Source organism: Heliconius melpomene, chromosome 18 (assembly GCF_056956725.1).
Source record: "Heliconius melpomene rosina isolate 202511_hmr_F chromosome 18, ASM5695672v1, whole genome shotgun sequence".
NCBI classification, from domain to species: Eukaryota; Metazoa; Arthropoda; class Insecta; order Lepidoptera; family Nymphalidae; genus Heliconius; species Heliconius melpomene.
Window position 1 is genome coordinate 14,538,681 of NC_140406.1, and position 24,104 is coordinate 14,562,784.

Consider the following 24,104-nt stretch of genomic DNA (forward strand, 5'->3'; position numbering starts at 1 on the left):
GTGTAGCTACAGCGGACGGTAGTGTGTTTGATTCCTTTCCAAGGGAATGAATCATTTACATGTCCCAGCTCTGTTAACATGACCAAAAGAGGCGTTGGGTTCTGCTAATCACTACACATTGGGCGGAAAGTGGGCAAGGGAGTGTCTTAACACTAGGTTCCCTCTGCCTACACTACTCGATGCGGGGGGATACGTGAAGCAAAAAAATATAAATAAATAACTAACTTTCTACGTAATCGTACGTAATTTGCTCGTAAATTTTATATTGGTAGAGATTCTTGGTCTCGAGCCAGCTTTAAAATTCTTTACAGTTTTATCATATATTAGTGGCGTATTCCACAGTAATTTATGATTATTTCAATACTAAAACTCTTAATTAAATGGTGATTACAAAGAATTTTAATAATAGGATTGAAAATCATTCATGTAAGTACTTATTTTTAGTCAGATTCGAATTAAAAATGAAATTGCCAAAAACTAGTATACGAGTATAGCAATTTTTTTCCGCGCAGAACAGAGTGTTTCAACACTACATAACCTCTGCCCACTTTGAGATACAGCGTAAAAGTAAATAAATTAATGCAATCAATTCTAAACGCTAAACAGAACAAATCAGAGTATTTAATCCGTAAAATTAAAGACTCAACAACATTTCAACTACGTCGCACACTCCTTTCCTGGAACATGGTCAGTGGTCACGCAATTTGTATTCATACCTATTATGAGACGATCACATATCCATACATTTGTGTTTAAAAAGTATCCTGCTCGCTTAGTTTTACACATTTTGCATAAGTATAGGTAACTACGGCTATAATGTTGAGTGAATTTAATTTAATTTCCATTTTTATGCGTCTCTTGTAATTAACTGGGTTCGAGAATGATATTTACATTAAACTGCCCTGGTAGACTTAGCGCAGTGTTAAGTTACGCCACCTATTTACCTTTCTATGCCGAAATGTGAAGCTTATAACTAAAACGTACTTCTAAATCATGATTTGAATCCATGTACTTTTACGCATCCGACAACGACTTTCAACGATTTACTCGACCATTTTGGAATTTAAATGATTTTTAACCTTATTTTAACCTAAGATGAATAAATAAAGTATCAAATGTTTCACAAGTGCAAATTACTCGAATACTTTGTCGAGACAAAAAAGAACATCACGAAACAAACAGAAGCACTACATTATATCGAATAAAATAAAGCAAAAGTTTTCTTATTAAGTATCTTGAAAGGTCTAATATGTACGTACGAGTACATACGCGTTATAACAGGCTGTACGTAGCCAGCAGCTAACTCAAATTACAGCATACACTTGTTTTTTTAACTTAAGTTAGAATGTTGAATCTTTTGGTTTTCTGTTTTAGGCAAAATATAAAAAACTTTTAAGATTTTTTTTACATACAGAAAGTTTGTAATATCTCAGTGAAATTATGAACTCTACATAGCAGGGCAATCAAGACAGATGTATTTATGACAAAATTGCAACACTTCATTCCCCACTTTTTACCCTAATACTGGGACGTTGCATGTACAAATATCGAGAATCAAAACGAATACATTCAATACAAAAATATTACTACAAAAAATATAGTTTAAAAAAGAACTAAAAACACGTCTTAGTAATACAAGCGCTATAGAATGTGCTCGGAGCTCTAAATTGTACTAGTCCAAATTCGATTGGTTTCCTAATACCCTCTAAAGAGTTCCCATATCCAGGTCCATCAGCACTCCAAAGTTTAAAGTTTCTTGAGAACACAAGCGTGTTAAAAAAATTATGTGTTCACAAAAAATTGTAAAATATGAACAAGTCAAAACTTGTCTCAACAGTTTAAAGTTTAAAACTCTAAACTAACACGGCTGTAGCCACTCGGCTGCGTCGAGCACAGTAGTTAGGATGCAAATTTAAAATCTATGTTCGCACGCAACCACGTCACGTCATGCATTTGCGTCCGCTGTTTATCTGTTAAGTGGACGATTTCGATTATCAATATTATATTGTATTTTGCAAGCTATTCTAATCCTTATCTTTGATATTAATTTCACATTGGAAATTGGAAAAAATTCGTGTATGATAAATGACATTTTAGTAATAATATAATACATGTTTCTTGTGTATGGTGAAAATGATCGTAATACTGTCATGGCACTTCCGGAGGAAAAATTAAAGAGATCGGTGACTTATCAATGCAGCATACCTGGGTAGGCGGAGGGAATCTAGGGTTAGGACGCTCCCCTAATAAAATACAAAGTTCCGTCTATACGATACGAGAAAAATAATGAAAAGAACTCAAACACAGTCTTATAATTTGTTGGGATTGGGATCCTTCATGTATGCCGAAGGCCCTAAATAAGTTCTAAATCGACACAGAAAATGCTGGCGATAATCAATGATTTATTCTGCTTATGTACTCGGTCCTTTAACGGATATATTACTAATATTTAACCACTAAGAATGTTAGGTATGTTAATTAGTATTAAATTGTTTATTTATTTTCCCTATTGCTCAATTTACTGTTAAACTCAGTAATACAATATTCTTATTTTACACAACAAAATATTTTTTATTCATTCATTTATTTGAACTGTCTTATATATTTCATAGTATTTAATAATTCTTTTACTCGTTATGCTGCTAAACTATTTCTCTAATGAAAAAGTATATAAATTGAAGAGAAAGAACACAGACAGTAGATTAAAATCTTGATGAAGATCTTCAATAAGACGTCGCAGATGTGACCGCGTTCACAAACGTTTTACATGCAAATGTGAGAACTAAACTTGGAGTAAATCTCTTTTCTGTCTACCCACATTTTTAATCTAAATATTCCCTTATTACGTTCCAGATGAATTTACGTCCTTTGTTAGTTAAGTTGCTTTGCTTGGAAAAATTTTAAATGAAAATTTACTAAATGTAACATTTTTATAGTTTTAAAAAAATGTTTTATATTTATTTTTATGTATTTTTATGGTTGCGTGACACTTATTTTAAAGAAGATCTTTTCTTTTATTTATTTCTACTTGACCACGAAGTCAAAGATAAAAGCCACATAGTATAAATAGATATTTCATAATATCACTCTTATTTATGTAACACTAGCTAATGATAATCGAGCTTATACAGTATACAATACTGAATCAGCATTACCTATATAATGTATTATGTATGTAATTGTACGATTAGCATTTAGAATTACGCATTTAGTACTTTACATCACGTTCAATATGGAAATTCTCATTTATATGTAACTAAGAGGATATATTGCATATTTTTATTTTCCTACTTGTATAAGTATTACTAAGAAAAATATCAAAATCGGTTTCAGTCTGTTTAATATTTTTGCTTCGCGCATATCTAATATATTGAATTCGTTATCTACGTCATGGATAGTCAGTCACTTATGGTCTCCTGCGCAAGTAGGTACAACTAAGATAACTATTTACATTTACGACGCAAGTTAAGTTGACTCGTATAGAAGGTTTCCTGTATCGATACTATAATTTTTAAGTGGTCGCAAACTGTCGAATGCTAGAAGACTGTAAAACAAGACTATTATGCACGCGGACTGAAATAAACCTTGAATTGTATAGTCGTTTTATTGCAATTTGCCGTTAGACCATCTTCACATTTCAAAACATTCTATTAGCTAACAGAAACCGACGTCTGGTATTTCATACATTATTTTCAAACAAATTTTTTAATTTACTTCCAAAAATTTGAAGCTAACTTTTGCGCACGGTAGTGGGTTTGATCTCCACTAGGGGGAAAGAATAATTTTAATTTTCTCGTTATGGCAATAAGATAAAATCTGGCAATAGTGATGCACGCATGTTGAAATGATATTTGTGAGTTATCATAACATAAAGAGTTACTTAATACTTACTTATACTTTAATATTTAAACTTATTCAAGCCAATTCTATTTACTACTTAATTAACAAATAATGATCAATTGAAATATTTAAATATTACTAAAAAAAAATGAAAATAGGCAAAAGATAAATGAAATAAGAACCCCATAAATCCCTTGGCGTAGGTATTTAATGTTATACAATACTATTATTCCCATTGGGTCGTTGTGATATAGCGATAAAGATCCCCAATTCATTTGAAAGTACGCATGCGCTGTAAAGAAAAGTTTAAGTACCTATAATATTTTTATACTTACCTACTGAAATTGGAAGATTTTATATATAAAACCTTTTGTAGAAGAATTTTAATTATATGAATATATAAAAAATATATTTAAAGAAATTCATTTATCATTCAACTTAAGAAATCTACATGAACGTTGAAATTATATTATACAATAAATTGTATGGATGGCTAAAGAGAATTTGGAAATTAGTGTTAATACACTATTCCAATAAAGACACTTCCGTTCTCCAATATTCTCTGGAGATATAATATATTATGGAGGTAAGTCAGATTTGGAATAATAAAAAAAAATCTATTTAAATTTCGTGAAACAAATCACAGTTAGAAATGTTATTGTAATGTATACTTTCCGCCTTTGAATTATCAAAGAAGAAAAACATATTGTTATAACGATTCGGATCATTATAAGTTTTATTACTTAGTTCTGGGAAAACGAGTTTCAACATATAAATTCAATATAAAATTACATATCCATACAATTCTTTCAAAGCTGCTCTGTCTTTTTTATACAATAAACAAAATAATATAATCGTTTACTTCATTGTCAAGTGCTTGTCGCATTTTTTATGGTTAGGTACTAGGCTTCGCCCGTAACTTTGTTATGGAAAATTATTCTTTTAAAAATCTTGTTTTTCCCCATTTCACTCAGTATATAACACCTTTTTAGTGCCCCCTACAATGTGTAACCTAAAACAATCTCGTTAAGTCCATTAGTTTTATCTGTGCGTTGTCTGTCAGTCATTTACTGATTTTTCTTCTATTTGCACATATACATTTATATTTATACCTATTATATAGATTAGAAATTCTAAACACATATATATATTATAATTATTCTATTATATGAGCGGTATTCAAAAATACTCCCAAGTTGGCCACGATGGCGTCCTCTCAAGATATTTTTTAACAAAAAAGACCCCTCGAAACGTCCGTAGTCAGAACTTGCTGACAAATGAACCTGTCAAGGCAGGAGTGACCTTACTCATCGAAGTAATTTAAAATATAGATTCTATATTTTAAATTTAAAATAAGATAGTAAAACATATAAAAACTAGAAATCTACCACAGATTCTTATTCTCATTCTTAAATAATTGCTTATACAATACAAAGAAATATTTCTATAAGCCTAGGGATGTGATCCTTTATCTTTCAATGATATTACTTATATTAACTTATATTTTTCTATAGTAATATTATAAAATTGAAGAGTTTGTTTGGTTAAAATTATTTTTGCGTTGGATAAATCATTTTTAGAATTTATTAAAGCGGTTAATATGTTATGTGCCTACCACAACGAACGCCACTCAAAACGCAATGCCTTCAGAATTCGGCGGAAAGTGGGGAACGGAAGTAACTTAATGAGAACGGAGTGTCTTAACACTTAGTTCCCAAGTTTTCTTCATAGCGTGAAGCTAAAAACAATTATTATTTATACACAATTCCAAGTTATTTCCATTTGACCACGGACGCGAAGTAGCAAGCAAAAGCTAGTTTTATATAAAACAAAAACCGCAACCTTTATCCATCCATACGTTTGCAAAAAACACCGAAACTCGTGACAAAGCATACTCGGGTTACTAATATGCAATATTGTAAAAATCAAACGAATCCAACCCTTATTACCATTAATTAAGAGTCGTCAAAAGTGGGTTTTGTTAAGCATCGTGTTTCAAGTTCGAGGCACGTATGCGATAAAATAAATGTATTATTTATATTTAAAACTGTTTACACTTGTTACTTTAATGAAGATCGACAAGCGATGTTTTAATGAAAGTACAATTAATGTAAAAACTAACCTTCGTAATGACAAATGTATTGTATTTATTAACCGACTTCAAAAAGGGAGAGGTCCCCAATTTGGTTGCTGTTTTTTTGTATGTAATCTTGGCGTAGTCAGTACTACGCCAAGATTTCTGAACCGATCTACGTGATATTTTGTTTTGTTCGATGCGTAATAATTGGCGTGTAATCCCATAAAAGTTTCACTCATTTTGGCCCAGTAGTTTTTATTTGTTTGTTTTATGTGATTTAAATTTTATAAAGTATTTGGCTTATAAAATAAAATAGAGTAGATGTAGCGATAATGTTTTTAATTAATTTATTCTCCCTAGGTACAATCGCACCCACATTTGTAGTTTGAATTGAGACACTTGGTCGCTACACTGGCACTGCAAAACTAAGCCGATAGAAATATATGTTTTCGTGTTTATTTGCCCCCACGACCCCAATTAATCTTGCCTTAGACTGTATATAATATTATATACTTCATACATGAAGTAAAATTACTTTTTAGTATTTTTTTTTTCATATATATTTTACATATTGACTATATGTAACATACCTATTTAATTAGAGCATGTCTTCGTTCAAAAATGAAAATGTCTTTAATTCTAGTTAAATATATTTGAAATAAATCTATTTTATACTCATGCATTGCCTAAAGAGCCAAAAAACTGGCATTCCAAAGTTACACCTTACAAAAATTTTTGCTGATTGACGGAGCTTAACGCCATGAATTATCTAATTACACCGGTAACATGTTTATAATTAATATAATTATGTAAATATTCAATTTTCATTTAAGGTATTTTTTTATTATCATAAATGTCTTAAATGAGAATAAAATCCACACATAACCTTAGATTTATTTGAACACATCACAACGGCGTCATTCTTTTAATGATTTTCAACAACTTTATGTAAAAAAGTAATAAATAATTAATATGGAAAATTTACGTGGTATAATACGTAAATGTATATAACCAGCGTTTGTAATTATTGGTTAAATCAGAACTAATTAGTGGAATAGGTCAATCATCGACTAATGATGTCAGTTTCAGAGTTAGTGCCAAGTCATTTTGTGGACGCATGTTCATACTTCAGAAGTTATACGTCACGCGTTACATATTATACAAGCGACCCATGTACGGCTTCGCCCGCTTAAATTTAGTGTTATATTATTATCAAATTATACAAAATCCTTACTAACATAAAGTGTAGCATATGTGTTATTCTGAAGTATAAGCTATAATACTGTTAAGTTTCATCTTAATCTGCTTAGTAGTTTTGCGTGAAAGTGGCACAAACATCAGTCCTTACAAACTGTCACATTTATAATATTAGTAGGATTAGCAGCATAAAATTCAAAATACTGTAGAAATTGCAATATAGGATGTTAGAAAGAAAATAATATTATTAATCATTAATAAGCAAAGATGATTTAGTGAACAATCACATTTTTCCGCTTCTATAGTTTCTTTTTATGAATTATTGACACTACCACAAAAAGATTTAAGCAAATCATCATAATCACCATAATTTAGTGAGAAGTTTTATTTGCATAAATAAAGTAACACTTAGTGAGCTTACAATAGCGATGATTTAATTAAGCGTACAAAATTCAACAGTCAATACGCCCAATGTACAGTCAGTGCGAAAAATTTTAGTTTTTTTTATTTTATGTTAGTTTTACGTTTTATCCGGAAACCTAAATTATAATAGAGCACCAAACGCTACGGTCTATGTATACCTCTGTCGCCTCTTCCACTTTCACGAACTTCTTTAAGCATTCCCTTCCAGGGTCATGTCACATAGCCTTCTTTCAGTATCTTCGATACTATGTTAATATAATACTAAGGCTAACCTAGTCACCCCATGCCTCTTTTCACGGTGAATGTTAATAGAGGCATGGGCAGACTTAGAGGTATAAGTATTAGTAAGAGGTATGGAGCTTGCTTTATAACTTTTATTAAAATGAAAATTATCACCCGCTGAAGACCTACGTGCGCGTGCGCACGTCAGTTCGATAAACGTAATAGTCGTGAAATTTGGTCGTGATATCTTTTAAATGTACCTAATTAAAAAAACGACTTTCTTATCTTTACGCATTTGGGGGATATCGCCCAATAAAAGATATAATCTAGCAATAAATAAAATCTCAAATAAATCTCGGCTTACCATTATGCCGTCTTTTAATATATAGTGTGTCGGGTGGCGGAACTTAACGCTGTATGTACTTATCAGAAAAAAAACAAATCTACATATATTATAACGATTAAATATACAATAACTTCAAGGCTTTTCCCTAGCGTGGTCGGAAAGAACGGAGCGCCAAATGCTACGGTCTTTACATACCTCTTTCGCCTCGTCCACTGTCATCCACCTCTTCATACAAGCCCTTCGGGGGGTCCTTATGCTTTTTACGTGACCTTCCTCCAGTATCTTTGATACTGTGTTTTCGAAGGTCAATTGATGTCTCCCCCACGACCACCGTTATAAATTTATCAATTTAATAAATAATTGTGCCAAAATAGTTTTTTAGATACATTCTTTTATTCATTTAATTTGTTTTAATGTACAAAACCATATACATATAAAGGTACACATTATACGTAGTAACAAATTTAATTGCAAATATTTAAAAAAAACTATTCCAATATTGACAGTCGATTTATTTTAGTTACTAATGTAAGCTTATTTTTTGCGGCGTTAGTCACTGTACAAACTACGCAAAAAGTTCTCTACGCCCCCCGACTGAACTGACCATCGTCGGCGGTATATCCTAAGACCGATAATCACCTATCAATTACGCATCCTTATTCCATATGGGGACCAGTGGTTGTTGTATTAGTAATATTGCCGTGAGACCCCCTTGAACTTAAGGTTTCTCACATGGCTTGTAGCAAAAAACAGATTCACGCTTTTTCCCGTTGGGAAGTATGATTGCACTTAGTGCTATAAACACTCCGTTCTCCATTTTTCACCGCGATTATCAAGAGATCGCGTGTTGAATGGCACAGCTTTATATGCAACGTCTCGGAGAGTGAGAAATGAGATGGAGGACGCCGTGAAACTTTACATATACCCGTTCCTCGAGCGTGGATCCAGATACTTATTTTCATTAAAATTGAACACATTAATTTAAGATAAAAAGTTGTACCCAAAATGCGAAAAATATAACATTTTATAGAGTTACTTACGACTCAAAATCATAAAAGTCATAGTATAAGATACGATTACTTCTTTTATATTTTTTTTATTATAAAAGTTCGTGAAAACGGGTCCAAATCGCGATAATTAAGTATCAGTTTCTACGCATCTTTGCATTCCAGTAATAGGACCACTCGCTGAGCGATCACCTTGAAATTCTACTATTTTATCAACGATCTAAAACCATTTAATTATAACATAAATCTTCAAATGGGCATTTTATAGGCTTTAAGTTAGCTTGGTTATGTTTTAGCTGATATTATAATAAAATATGTTTGTTTTTTATCTTCATACGGCTAGCAGAGGAAACCTGGGTACCTAATGTTAAGACATTCCGTTCCCATCATAGAAAGGTACATATTCTGTTCATGTCTCCTGAAGACAACACATGATGATGAATGGGAAGCGTGTTTTTAGTTATTAAATTAATAATGAACACTAAATACTTTGCAAAAAACAAAAAGAATCTCAAAAATTTCTAACGGACATAACATTAAAAATTAACTGAAATAACCATTCAAATCTGAAACTTAAAACAATATTAGAACAAAGGGCTATAAATTATAACTTTAATAGTGTCCCACACAATGGACGCTTCATTTTTTGTGTTTCGTTAGTTAGGTCGTAGTGGCCAGGTAGCCGATTGTATCTGTCTTTTTATATGACACCTCGGCCAGAAACTAAATATAATATATAATTTTAATAAATTTAAATATCTTAAAAAACTGGGTAATAAATGTCTCAAAATTGTGGGTCTCTCTGAAATTACATGCTACTCACAAGTCAAAATTTTGGTCTCTTGCGAACAATTTAAATAGGATTCTGAAGACATATGTTATTGTATATATTATTAAACCTAAAAAATTCTAAACTAAAATATTTCAACTATTTTAAAAAAGCCTTTGTCAACATAGTTAAAGTATAAAAAATAAAGTCATCCATTCGACGTCAAAAATCTAAAATCCAAACGATCAGGCGTGCCAATTTACACCACATTTGTTAGACCTATTATACCCAGTAGCAAGCAATTATGATCTTCACGCAACCATGCCCATATCACGGAACGGGTTTACGCGGATAATTCTGAGACGACTCCTTCAACGCCCCGAGGGATATGTATAAGTGTCTCCTTAATTTTGACTCATATTAAGGACAAGAGACTTGCATAGTAGATGTGCATTTGCTTGTTAATTCAGTGTCTTGAATTTCTTATAGTTGAATGACTAAAAACCTTGTCAAAACATATTTAAACGTCTAATTGACGCGATAAGTCTAATCTTCCATGTAAAACATAGACAAACTGACGGTCTGTCGCATTTGAATACCCAAAATATATAAAAATAGTATTTAAAATCAATTCTTAAAGAGCAAAATTAGAGTTCTATTTCGATTGATAATGACTTTTCCTTGGCTTGTACCGTGGAGGCAGAACCGGTTGGTATGTGCGTGAGCTCGTTGAGAAAACGATTATTATTATACCTTTAGTGTATAAGAAAGACTGCGGAATAGACGCCGTCTGAGCCTACTCTTGGAGGCATCGAGTAATTACTAAAACTAATACGTTTCTTTTTTATATTAACTATCGTTTTTACTCTAATATATATATCTAGATAAGTTGGAGAAGCAAGAAATGAAAATCAATTATGAAATATTATTGCCTCTTGATTAAAACAAAGACAGGGCTGTCAACATCGTACACCAATATGACGTTATATTTAGAACTTATCTACAAAAAATAACATCTTTAATCTAGTTATTCTACATTTCAAGTAATTTAAAACCCGTTCACGCCTTTGTTTTGAACCATACCGTGTCCGATGTCGCCCGGCTACACCTTTGCTAATTATTATTATCGCGTTAAGTAAGTCCACATGTCAGCCAACTTTTAGCATAATTTTTATTTGCAAATCCATTTTTGGTTTAATTATTGCTTTTAATAGCAGCTTGCATTTCATATTGTGCTAATGTGTTTGAGTTATGTGAGGATTATTTTTTGTGATATCCTATTAAGGTTACGGCAAACACGGTTACGATGGGTGAACATAATTTTAATTATTGTTTTTGTTTCTCATAGTTATAATAAAGTAAATATATTCCTTATTTAATATATTGCTTAATATGGCAATTGAAAATTTCGTTAAATAATAATATTAAACAACATTATAATACTTACATGTTTACTATATTTATTAACAAATATATTTTTAATTCTTATTTACATGGTCTCATAATCATCGATTTTGTAATAACTGTATATAAATATGTTATTATAACATATTTTTAAATAGACCAGAACCGTGTCCAAGTCCATACATCATCAGGTCATTATTCACACAATGACAAAAGTACATTGGAAAGGACAAGTGGTCGCAAAAAATAACCAACTGCGTTTGCATAATTTTAAACAGCATATTTTCAACTTCTTCTTAGTAAATATAAAATCGCTATTCCCATAGAAATGAGGGACGAAACTTTGTTTTTTTGTTCATTTTGTGACAAGTTCAGTCTTTTCTAGGAATGTCCCATTAAATGTCGACTGAACGAAATTTATTACGTTCCGGTCGATATAACCAGTTTTATCAGTTAATTTTACGTATAACCACTTCTATGATATAAAAATAAAATTATTGTGGATTTGAAAAACAGTTTTTTGACTCAACGTTTGTGTCATTCTTTTTTAAATATTTGATTTTTATGTTTATTTTTATATTTCATAATGACTACTGTGAAATGAAATATTAATTACACAAAGTTATGTTCGTCCAAACCGTGTAGTCAATACTAACAATAATTAAACGGCCAACAACATTCAGATCGCACCGATTTATATGCTAATTATAAAATATACCCAATAAATGCTAAAATACTTATGTCAATATTTCACTTTTATATGGCACATTAACTTTTATTTTGAAGAATGTGCGTGAGAGAGTTTTTAATTTTCTTTTTCGAATATTGGAATCGGATAATGAGTTTTTTATGATTCGAGTTGGTTGCGTCTATCGTCTATGCGATAGAATGGTACCAGCTTCAATTCTATTATATGTATAGTAGTGTCGAGTGTTGTAAAATCGATTAATATTATAATTAACAAAATCGTATTAGGCAACAACTATTCATGTATCGTACAGAAATTTGAAACTTTTAAATATGATTTTGTGGCAAAATTATATTCAATAATATAGTAATTTGTTAGTTAGTTGTGAGTATTCATTAATTTAGTTCTTCACTTCTATGAAGAAGCACATGGAGAAGTAAGCGCGACGGTTGTGGGTTCATTTCACTATCGGAGGAATGAAACATTTAATATTTTCATTTTCTCTGTAATAAGGCAAAACGCGGCGTTGAGACTCAACATGCAGTACCTCCAGATTTCCTCCAGATCCTCCAGAAGTGGGAAACGTGTTTTTATGGGAATGGAGTATTTTAACACTAAGTCCCTAAGGGCTGCCTACCCAACATTGTCCGAAATACGGTGCGGTAAGCTAAAAAAATAATCGTTGCACGTACTTCTTATATATCATCATCATCACATCTTATATTATATACTAGGATAGGTAGAGATCCCTAATATCAACACCCTACTTTCTCAGCATCCTGCCCGAATTTGAGACATCGTGTCCCCATATATATTTTACATACATTATCCTATATCTTATAAAACAAAGTCGCTTTTCGTGTCTGTCTGAACTTTCTAACTCTTCTTCTTCTAAACCACCCAACGGATTTTTATGCGGTTTTCACCATTAGGTCGAGTATTTCTCAGGGAAGGTTTATATATAGTTTATTATTTGTACATTCTTATATAAATTAACATAAATACGATAAATGTGTCTAAAGTCCTACCCGTTGAGACACTTTCGCGCATGCGCTGCTTTAATGGTAAGTACTACATGAAAATAATGTACTGGAGTATTGTTCCTCTTAATAAGATCTACAAAAAAGTCCGCGAGAGCATATTTTTATCTTTTAAGGATAACGTGTAGTGATCATATTTCTGTCTAAAAATAGTAATTTCAATATATTTTTTATTGTGAGGGATATTTTTCCATAATGGCATTAATCCTTATCCTTTAAAATACTTTATTAATTTTCTACGTTAAACGAAGATAAAATTTGCCTTTTACACTATTTCGAAATTGCGAATAGTTTTAGAGAAAAACCGCATTTAATTGTTGACACATCACGCCGTTTACACATCAGCTGTATCGAGTCCTGTTTTACTTATCCCTTACTCTCAGCATATAAATAAGTATATTAGTTACGTTGGCCATTTAATGTAGATCAAAACTGTCTTTTACTGTTTTTTCATTTTAATAAGTACTTTAGAAGTTGTTACAATATCAAAACATCCTTGCTGCGAAACGCGCCCCGCGACGTTTTGCTTATACAAGCGCGTCATGAGCAGTCATCGGTGGTTCAGTGGTAGAATGCTCGCTTGCCACGCGGGCGGCCCGGGCTCGATTCGCGGCCGATGCATTCTATTTAATTTTCCTCACAGGCAGCCACGTAGTGCTTGCTTTTCATCAGGGACCTCTTCAGCATTAACCACAAGCTCGAAAAAAAAAATCCGCCTGCCACTATAGCAACGAAGATTTAGATGCGTTTGCACGTATTGGATAATTGGAGTCGAATGTATTATTTCAGCGCGATATATTTGGTTTCATATTTTTTGTAGTAGTTATTAGTAGGTAGGTTTTAGTTTATAATCTCTTCCGTTTAAAAATAGTCATTTAACTATCTAAAAATAGTCATTTAAATATATTTTAATAAGTACTTGAAAAGATTAGTAGCACAGATTTAAAATTACGGTACCTACTAAAAAATCCTTGCTGTGTAAAACAATTGGAAAATCCTTATTGAAACTACGAAAATGCGGGTTGCATTAGGGTTTAATTAATTTTCACATTATCTTAAGTGCTTTGCAAACATACATTATATGAATAATCCAGTAGTAAAAGCGGGCGAAGCCGCAAGGGGGTCGCTAGTTATGTTATATTTCTTAATTTCAACTAAAGAACATTCAAGTAATATGTAAAAATATAAAAGATGACTATGAGAACTTGGATAAGTCGAAACCCATTAATATTCTGGAAACGCGCCGGTCAACGGGTTGATCGTTGTTTTTATAGAATAACCGACTTTATGTAGAATACGGTGGACAATTGAAAATATAAAGTTAGTTTCCAATAAATTATGTTTCTGGAGACGTTTTCCATTGAAGTCTGATTTTAATGATTTCTGAGATTTTTTGCAATTTAAATGAAGTGTGTTTTAAGAAAATGCCAAATATAATCTTTATTGTGATGTAATATTTTTTTAGACCAGGTATGTTGTATTTAGTTATTATTTTTGATATTTTAAAAAATGTACTTTAAAAATATATTATTCACTTAGTAGAAATCTATTTAAATACAAACTAAAACAATTTCCTTAATCCCAAGTAAATTCAAACGGCCATACATACATATAAAGACCAGTTCGTAATATCGGTTGCATACAACAAAATTCTGTATGCTGCGTGTGCGCATCAAACAACACGAGCGTATTAGCATTCTCATACTTGCGTTAGTTCTCATAGCCGCGCACGTTGTCTTTAGAGCTAAAATGTTATTTCTTATAAAACATTAAACAATGAAGGATTATATTATTGTATATAAAATACTAAGTTTCTGCTTAAAAATTTAAAAAGCAACATTTATGACACTCAGATTTACACGCAAACGTAAATCTATATGTCTAGGGTGGGCATCGAACTTACTGCTGTCACTTAGAGTTTGCTAGCCACTGTCCTGCCTAGACCTCGAAATTTTTACTTTTTTTAGTTATCGTCGTATTTCTGTACATACAATACTAAAAAAAAATTAAATAAAATAACTAAAGACATAAAATGAACGATTCTTTCTATTTTTAAACACTGTCGCCCATCACTAATTAGATAACATAAATAGAGTAATAATATCTTATTTAAAAAAAAAAAACAAATGTTTTAGATAAATAAAAGACACATGTACAACTAAGCTCACATTTTTTGACAGCTGACAAGTGATAAGACAATTTAGCGCGCCAGTAATTTTAAGTGAATAAAAAAAAAATAAAGTTAATTAAACACGAGTACTTGCCGAGCGTAGGAAATGCGATTATATGAATAATTCATTCGAGATAACGACCAAAATAAGACGATTGTTCGCTTCTGAGAAAGAGCGTTTAGGTTTCTTTTTAAGTTTGGAGAATGGTATAAAGTATACCTACCTACCTACTCTTTATAGGTAGGTGTGTATAGCTTTTTTAAGTTTTCCTTTTCATTATTGCCTTTTTTTTCAAATTTTCCGCTTTATTTTTTAAGTTTTTATGTCCGCAGGGACAGGGAAAATCTTTCCGTCGGTGTAGCGCGTAAGTTTAAGTTTCATTGAAAATATATTTATGTATTTAAATTTGTTTCTTAAAGTTATATAACTAAGGTAATTTTTAACGAACTTGTTGTAATTATATATTTTAAAAAAAGGGTCAACACGGTTTGTACAAATTGCTTAAGCAAAAAACTTTGCTGGCATATAATCATTATTGCGCTACTATAAATAAATAAAACACAATGTGGAAAAAGTTTTAATGTTTTCCCATTTAGATGTTTATATCGTGATAACATGTAATTTGACGCAAAAAACTATTTAATATAAGGGCATCCCAAGTTTTTTTACGAAATATCCGCAGGTGCACAGTAGAACTATTTTGTTTATTAGAAACTAAAAAAGAAAAACTTTACAAGTACGGTCATTGTCATCGAATATTAATTAAAAAGTTTTGTTGTAACGAATTTATAGAAATATTATTTTTTGTGATGTCGAGAACTTAAGGAATTTATATTTATAAAATAAATGTAGCTCTCGTTTGCTCTTGTTATTAATATTAAAGTATTTCATTGGCAATGTTAATAATGCGTTCATTATATTTTGATGGTGCACTAACAACATTGTTAAAATATATCTGCTTGTTTTTTGTTGCCAGTAAAAATATATAACTTTGTGGTCTATTATTATATATCTATAATTAATAAATATGTTTTCTTTTTAAAAATTTAAATATAAATTACACTAGGATATTATTTATTTACCTTATTTATTTATATATTTATAAATATATATATTTTTAATTACAAGTTTACCTTGAATTCTAATGCAGGATTAATTTTATATTATCTATAACTATTTAAGTTTAAACATCAAAAAAGGTTTTAAAAAAAAAAAACAATAACTGCTGTTTTCGAGGACGTAAATATCATTAACACTATTTGTACTTCTAAATTAAGTTTTTTATATAATTAACAATATAATTATGTTGATACGTTTTTAATTGTGATAATGACATAACACATTAACAAAACAGTGGAATATTAATAATTCTTTATTTAAAATATAGTTTTTTAAACATATTTTTTTAATGTTTTGTAGTGCTGTTCAAATATATTCCCTATCGTACATAGCCTTTAATTTACGTGTCACTGAATCTAATGCTCCAGTTTTTCTATTATATAATAGTTAACAAACTAAGCGTGAAGCAGTAGTATTTTAATTAAAAATAAATAATAATATTATAATTCAAAAGTTAATAGTTATTATTATAAAGTTATTTCTGATATGAAGTAAAAACTAAATAACGAGGGAAAGCCTTAATTTGTTTTTTGTCTTTTGAGAAATGCCTATAGGTCATTAAAAGCAGTTATAAAAAAATATGAATTCTTGAACGGGTTTTGTAATTAAAAAAAAAGGTTTACTTCATATATCTATGAAATCATGTATATTTGCTCTTTGTATCTGAATGGTAATTGTTAATATTTATTACATTTACGCAGGTTGACGTATCTAATGTTATATGAAAATTAATTTGTATTATTTGATGAACTAATAACATATAATTATATTAAACTGTTGTTTGTATTATATCTATTATTAATAAGAATTTTCTTAAATTTAATTATTAGAATATTGGTCCCATGTGTCATATGTCCGACGGTAAGTCGTAATGCCGTCTGTTTTGTATTAGAAATTTGAGACAGTATTTTATTAGAATTTAGCTTAAATTTTAATAAATTTATATGAATATTCTTTTAATTACATATATTGTTAGGAAAGGTACCGCATTATGCAATTTGTCAATTAAGTGGTAGATACGTGCTTATCTTAAGAAAATATTTTTGCATTTCATTCCATTGCAACAAACGATGTTTTATGAAATAACAACACCATTATAAAAAGTTGCTTGATCATATTATTAGTTAACAAAACTTTTTAACGTGTTTCGAAAGTTTTATGACTCTTTTGTTTCAGCTGCAGTTAATTTTATTGCTTAAAACTTTAGTTTTGAGAAGTAATATCATTGTTTACGTGATATTTTGCGTTTATTGCTCGCTTTCGAAGTATTACAAGTCGTTTATTTATGTACAGTGTAAGTTACATATAAGAATTGGCGTTCGAGGCGGTCGAATGGATGCACAGCTCGTATTACGACAATTTCACCGTAGCCGATAACGTATTTAATTACATTATAAATTACCCGACACACTTCCCGGGCTGATAAGGCGTACTAACAATAAAACAGTACTGTAGTAGTGTAATACAAACTCGGCATCATAACCTAAACTAATGCCGCTAAACCATAGTATCTTAATAAACTAAACATACCTAAACATTAGCATGTTGTACTCCAAAATAAAAACACTTAAACACAACACGTTTTTCTTTAATTATTAATAATGAATCACACACAGGCCACTCGCGTAATGTATAATAATATGAAGTAAACTCATTTTGCGGTACAGATGTAAATCGGTTGGTTGCCGCGAGTCGACTGCAAACATTAATGGTGCGTCGCGCGATACCCGTCACGCACACAGCTGTGGGCCTACACACATACAGACACTAGTGTAGATATAAAAAACCAACGATCGGTATGCAGACGTTCGGTTTGAGCAGGTCCTCGGCTTGACGCTGTTTTCGTCTGCGGTTCGGTGTGGTCATTGCAATGAATTATAATATCCTATTTGTATTTTGGATTTAATTTTTTTATTCCATTTTTAGTGAAGGTGGATTGATATTTACGCAAGGTGTATAAGATGTTTTTATCATAATTATTTCTTGTTTAACCTCATGTATACCACATTGAATGTGGAAAATGATTATTTATCTTTATACTTTAACATTTCCATTGCTTATATTCAAACTAATATTCTAATTAACGATCAATATAATAAGAGAACACAAAAATATATATCATAAAGTTATTAATTTATATCTGATAGTGGGTAAATTTATACAACTGGCAACTTTAAAAACAAAAGAACGGCAGTCAGCGAACCTTGAGTGGGCAGGCGATACGATTCGAGCCTGCGCCCGAGTCAGCGCGCCATGTTGTCGGCGGCTAGAGAGAGACAGCGCTATACTAAACTACACTTTAACTGTTGCCGTCTCTCTCGCACGCTTGTTAGCGTATTGCGTGCTGTAACTATACTCGTCAGCGACTGTACGTAGGGTTGTCGATTTTGTTATTAAATATTGTTTGGTTTTGTTGTTTATAATGTTTTTGTTTGTTTAATATAATTATTAAACATTTTGAAATTTAATGTTAGATTACTTATATTATATTTGTTTCATAATTATTTAAGTGATATTTTAAATATAATAGTTCAACTGTATATTGTATATTTTTAATAACATTCTTATGAACGATACAATTATTAATAATTATTTCTTTGTTTGAAGTAACTCATTATAAAAAAAAATACTTTTCCTACTAAAAATATTTTTCATGTAATTTTTTAAACAACAAGTAATAATCTAAGCCTATTCCTTAATAAAAATAAATCACTATACCATCCCAAGCTATAACAAGAACAACAACAAACAAGCAAGCACATATCCAACTCCCAACCCTACCACACACACAAACACATATTATCTTACAAAATTTATAACAAGTTGAATTTCGTCTTGGCGGACACTCCTAAATTCTTACGGAAGGATTCTTTTTTTAACGCCTTTACTTGCCCCGAGGCGTTATAAAATTATAATCGTTGCTAATATAAAGTTTGTTTTAGTTACGATTTGTTTTAACTTGAATGATTACGTTGAATGAGCGTTATAATAGTTTTTGTCTTAGTTTTTCGTTAGGATTTTTGTGATTTTATCTTTGCTTGTATGTCAAATTTTGGAAAAAATGGGCTAAGTTTTAAGTATATTATTAATTAATATAGTTCTTTCTATACTATTCAAATAAAATGGTATGATACATTTTTCTTTCATTTATTACGTTTGTTAATATTCAGTTTGTTTTAATTACGATTTGTTTTATCTTGAACGATGAAATTTTAATCTACATTATGTTAGACTTTTTGTGATGTTGTAATTGGTAGGTAAATGTGTCAAATAAAAAATCATTTAAGTTAGCTAAGCATTTTTTTTATAATAATTAAAATAATAAGATTCGTTCTTAATTATTGGTTGAGTTTTAATGGTTACAGTATTATATTTGTAGCTAATATAAATTTTATTTAACTTACAATTCGTTATAACTTAAGTGGTTTTGATGAATGGGCTTTATATAGTGAATACCTAACAATAAGTTATGCGTCTGTTTAACATAATGGCTAGTGTTTTGTCTCCTATTTCATAATCTAGGCTAAGCGTTATATGGTCATTGTTAAATTGGTATGAAATAATATATATAAGTTACTAGGTTGTTTTTGTTATAATAATATGTTTTTTTAATTACTTCAGTAATAATTATAAGGATAGGAAGAATAATGGTTACATTACATTTTAAAATTGTAAATTGTTATTAATATAATTACTTAGTATCTATAAGTTTCTGTGTTTTAACTGAATTATACCCATGAATGAGCTTTATAGTGCTTGTGTTTTGATTTACATTTCATGTGTGCTGAGAGTAGTGTAGTCATTGCTAGGTACTTAGATAAAATAAAAAAAAAGAAAATATATGTAAAAAGTGCTTGTAAACATCAATTTGAATAAAGAATATTTCAATTTAAATTTGTTTTTTATTCTCATTTTAAGAGCTGAGTCACTAAGGTGACTATGTTGCTCTGGTTAGTACTACAATTATTTATTAAAATTATGTTAGATAAATTAGAATTTATAAATTTACTTATCATCGATAATTATATTCTTTCATTCTTTAGTAGTAGGTACCCAGTTGTTTCGAGACGTTATAAAATTTTAAGGTTAACTTATATAAAATTTGTTTAAGCTAACCTTTGTTTTGATAAAATATTTTTCATGAATAAGCTTTACTGTAACTAGAAATAGGCGACTGTGTAATATAATAGCTACTACTTAGGTCTACATTTCGCAACGTAGGTTTTGTGGTGTGGTCATTGCTAATTATCTCAAAATTTAGATAAAAAATATTAGGTATATTTTAAAAGGCTTAAGTTTTTTTACTATGTATGACATTTAAAAAATAGCCAAAGTATTTTTTTTTATGTCAAAGTTTTAAGTATTTTTTCATGTAGGTATTAAGTTTGAATTTCATTAAAATATGGCATAGATATAATTATAATTGTACTCATTATTTTTAATATTTATTTCTTTAATACAAAAAAAAGGTAATTATAAATAAAACAATGCAAATGTATGAGCAAAGGTCAATTATATATTATAATATTATTTTCATTTATTATATTTTATAAGGTTTCTAATTATTTAAAATATATAGAATTATGTTAAAACTTACAATTGAGGCCGTTGTGTAGTGGCGTCTGACTGCAAGTGCGGTTGTAGTTTCGATTCCCATTAGAGGGAATGAATTAACAAACTTTAATTTATTCGCCCTGGTAACAAGACAAAGCATAGCGTTGAGCTTTGAAACGCGCAATGGATTTGAAATTTGGGAGCAATAAGTGGGGGTTCCCTCTACTTATCCCACTATATACGGGATACAGCGTCATGCTAAATAAATCCTTGTTGTATTTCAGATCAATTCTCATATTCGTTTTTTTTTAATTCCCTTAAGTATAGATAACTATTTTTTAAAATCATATCGATAATTAGAGACATTTTTGTAATACGTGCTAAATGAATATTTAAGTTTAACTTGAAATATAATATAGACATGGTGTATCATTTGAAAAATGGACAAATATTTATTTAACCATCCTTCACTTGAGATGTACCGTCCCTTTCCCGCCTACACCAACTTGTACGTCAGCAAAAGCATCTGAATAAATAAAGTGACCAAGCGATATTCGAACCCACTATATTCCACGTAATAGTGGTCATTTCTTTAAAACTCTGTAGTACCTTTTTAGCGGAAAGAGAATGCAGTTACTAAGCTATTGTTTTCTTATTTCTGTTAATTGTATTGTCTTGTGCAGTTGAGTCTCTAGACAGCTCTTCCCAGCAGAACTATCTTCCGAGCCGTTGATAGCTTCCTGACTGACACTATTGTGATTTTTGCGTAAAATGCATGTAATAATCTAATTGAATAAAGAATATTATAATAAAAAATTAGGACTGTTTTGATTTTTTATTAAATTAGTCTAAAGTAATTTTTATTCCTAAGAGTGAAATTACATTAAAAAAGTTCGTTTCGGTAATTCGGTTTGTTTAATTGAAACACACGAAGGAGATTGTATGGTAAAAAAGAGATATTCTTACAATAAGAGAATATTTAAAATAGAATATGAGTCGTAATGTGCTATATTAATATATAAGTAGCAGCTAAGTACTGGAACGTTCCTCTCTTAAACATGATGATTACAGTTTTATGGAAAGACTACTATTAGAGCTAGACTTAGCTCGATATAAATAATGATTAATGAGTTATTAATAGATATCGTTTCAAAGTAATTTTAAATGTTTTTACTCAAAGTATCCACGCAAGTGTGTAATTTAGCTGGTTGTTGTTTTTTTTAATATATTTTTAGAAGCCGTAAGTACTGCAAGTACTTTTTACTTGAGTTACTTAGGCAACATAGTTGTAAATTGCTTCTAAATTAATATCTTACGAACGAGTTACTTCTCAATATAAGTAGCATGTTAAATGTCAAAATTTTTTTGTCAACAAAACAAGTTAAATATTTATAATATTATATTTAATAGATTTTTTATAGGGTTTTTGTTAACTTTGTTCGGGTAATTGCAATAATTTGTTGGTACTAAATTATATAAATCTATTATGAGAGACGTAAAATGGAAAAAACTGTATTACTCAGAATGTATGAGTAATTTAGTAAGATGAATAATTTAGCAAGATATTTATTTACCTAGACCATTCCGATCCTCACTTTCCGCCGAATTCTTGAGGCTCAACACTAATGTGTTGAGTAGCTGTAAACTCAACACTTTGCTTTGCTTCGTTACGTGAGCGAGGCAATTAAAATATTAAATATTTCTTTCTTCCGAGTGAAAATAAAACCCACAACTGTCGCACGCCTTAATATCGAAATATTTGTAAGATATCTTGATATTAACAAAGATCGAAATTGTACCTGCCTAGTGCATATAAAGTTCGAATTTCACCTGTAGGTACTAAACCGGAAATACCTGTGTTTTTTACAGTATATAATGATTCACATGTAAACCTAAGGTCGAAAAGCACATCAATCAAGTAAATTTATTATTCTGTCTATATATTGAAGGTTATTGGTCTGTCCGTAATAACTTCAAAACCTCAACCTTCTTCGGAACAAAGTTAATTAGGTTCGTATAAAGAAATCATTAAAAATACTTAAAAAAATGTATATTTTCAAAAGTTGTAAGTTTGTAACCCTTGTATTAAATTCACAAAACAATCTCATTTTATATAAACACTAGCGGACGCGCGCAGCTTCGCCCGCTTATTTGCACTTTTAGGGGTGAATCTTAATAAACCATGAAACACGCGTTCAATGAAATAATTTTAAGAGTTTAAATTTCAAATCTTATAAAAATTGGTGGCGATTTAAATTTTTTTCCATACAAACTTTCAACCCCTATTTCATCCCCTTAGGAATAGAATATTGAAAATTCCCGTCTTAGCGAGCACATATGTCCTATAAGTAACTCCTATGCAAAATTTGAGATTCCTAGCACATGTAGTTTCTGAGATTTCGAGATGAGTGAGTGACCTTTCGATTTTATATATATAGAAGATTTGAGGCAAGTCGTGCCGCGGGGACGCAGCCTGCGACATGTTGTGGGTTCGATTCACACTGGAGGAAAAGTATAATAATATAATAAAAGTATAATAATATAAATATTAAAATTTTCATTTTGTGGTAACGAGGCAAAATGCGTTGTTGCAATGCTTATGTTGAGTGACGGCACTCAACATATGCATTGCCTCAAGAATTGGCCGGATAGGAAAAGGAGTACCTATCAGCGTAAAGATAACAAAAAATATGTTACTTAATAATTTATCGAATATTTACCTATACATAAAAGAAATATATCTTCTATCCATATAATAAAAAAGTAAAAATATTAAATAAAAATAATGAATATACTGTTCGCAGCACACAGTTTTCTTTGGGTGGACTTATAGACGTAAAGTGGCAAATCCCGCTTTTCCCGTTTCCGTAAGAATTTCGAGAAATCCTCTTTTAGTGTTCTGCTTCACTTCCTAACCTACCCGCTGCCAAATTTCAACTTTTCAAGTCCAGTGGTTTCATCTGTACGTTGTTTGTGAGTCACTCGGTAACAGAAGAGTTTTTTACTTATACAGGTACCTATCAGAGAATAAATAAAATTTATGTATAACATTTATTTTATAAATAAATTAAAACGCTTTGGACATAAACATATAAGTAGTATACAGTATATAGTATAGATACATATACCGAAATCAAGATTAAAATATTACTAAATTCGTTGTAAATAAAAAAAATACCCAGATGTCACAAAAACCATATTTGGATGCACCAAATATATTTTTTTGACATCAGGTCCACGTTTTATC

At 30.3% G+C, this 24,104-nt stretch overlaps 1 protein-coding gene across 7 annotated transcripts in view; it reads right to left on the minus strand.

Moving 5' to 3' along the window:
* pan (transcription factor pangolin) overlaps nt 1-18,094 on the minus strand; it is a 122,795-nt gene extending 104,701 nt beyond the window's left edge. Inside the window, exon 1 of one of the 7 annotated variants that reach the window (XM_085202139.1) lies at nt 17,834-18,091. The gene's annotated coding sequence lies outside the window, so the exon portion shown is untranslated. Of the gene's footprint in view, nt 1-17,833 lie in introns of all 7 variants that reach the window. The other 6 variants (XM_085202137.1, XM_085202140.1, XM_085202138.1 and 3 more) reach the window with 6 other exon arrangements.
* Nucleotides 18,095-24,104: the final 6,010 nt, after the last annotated feature.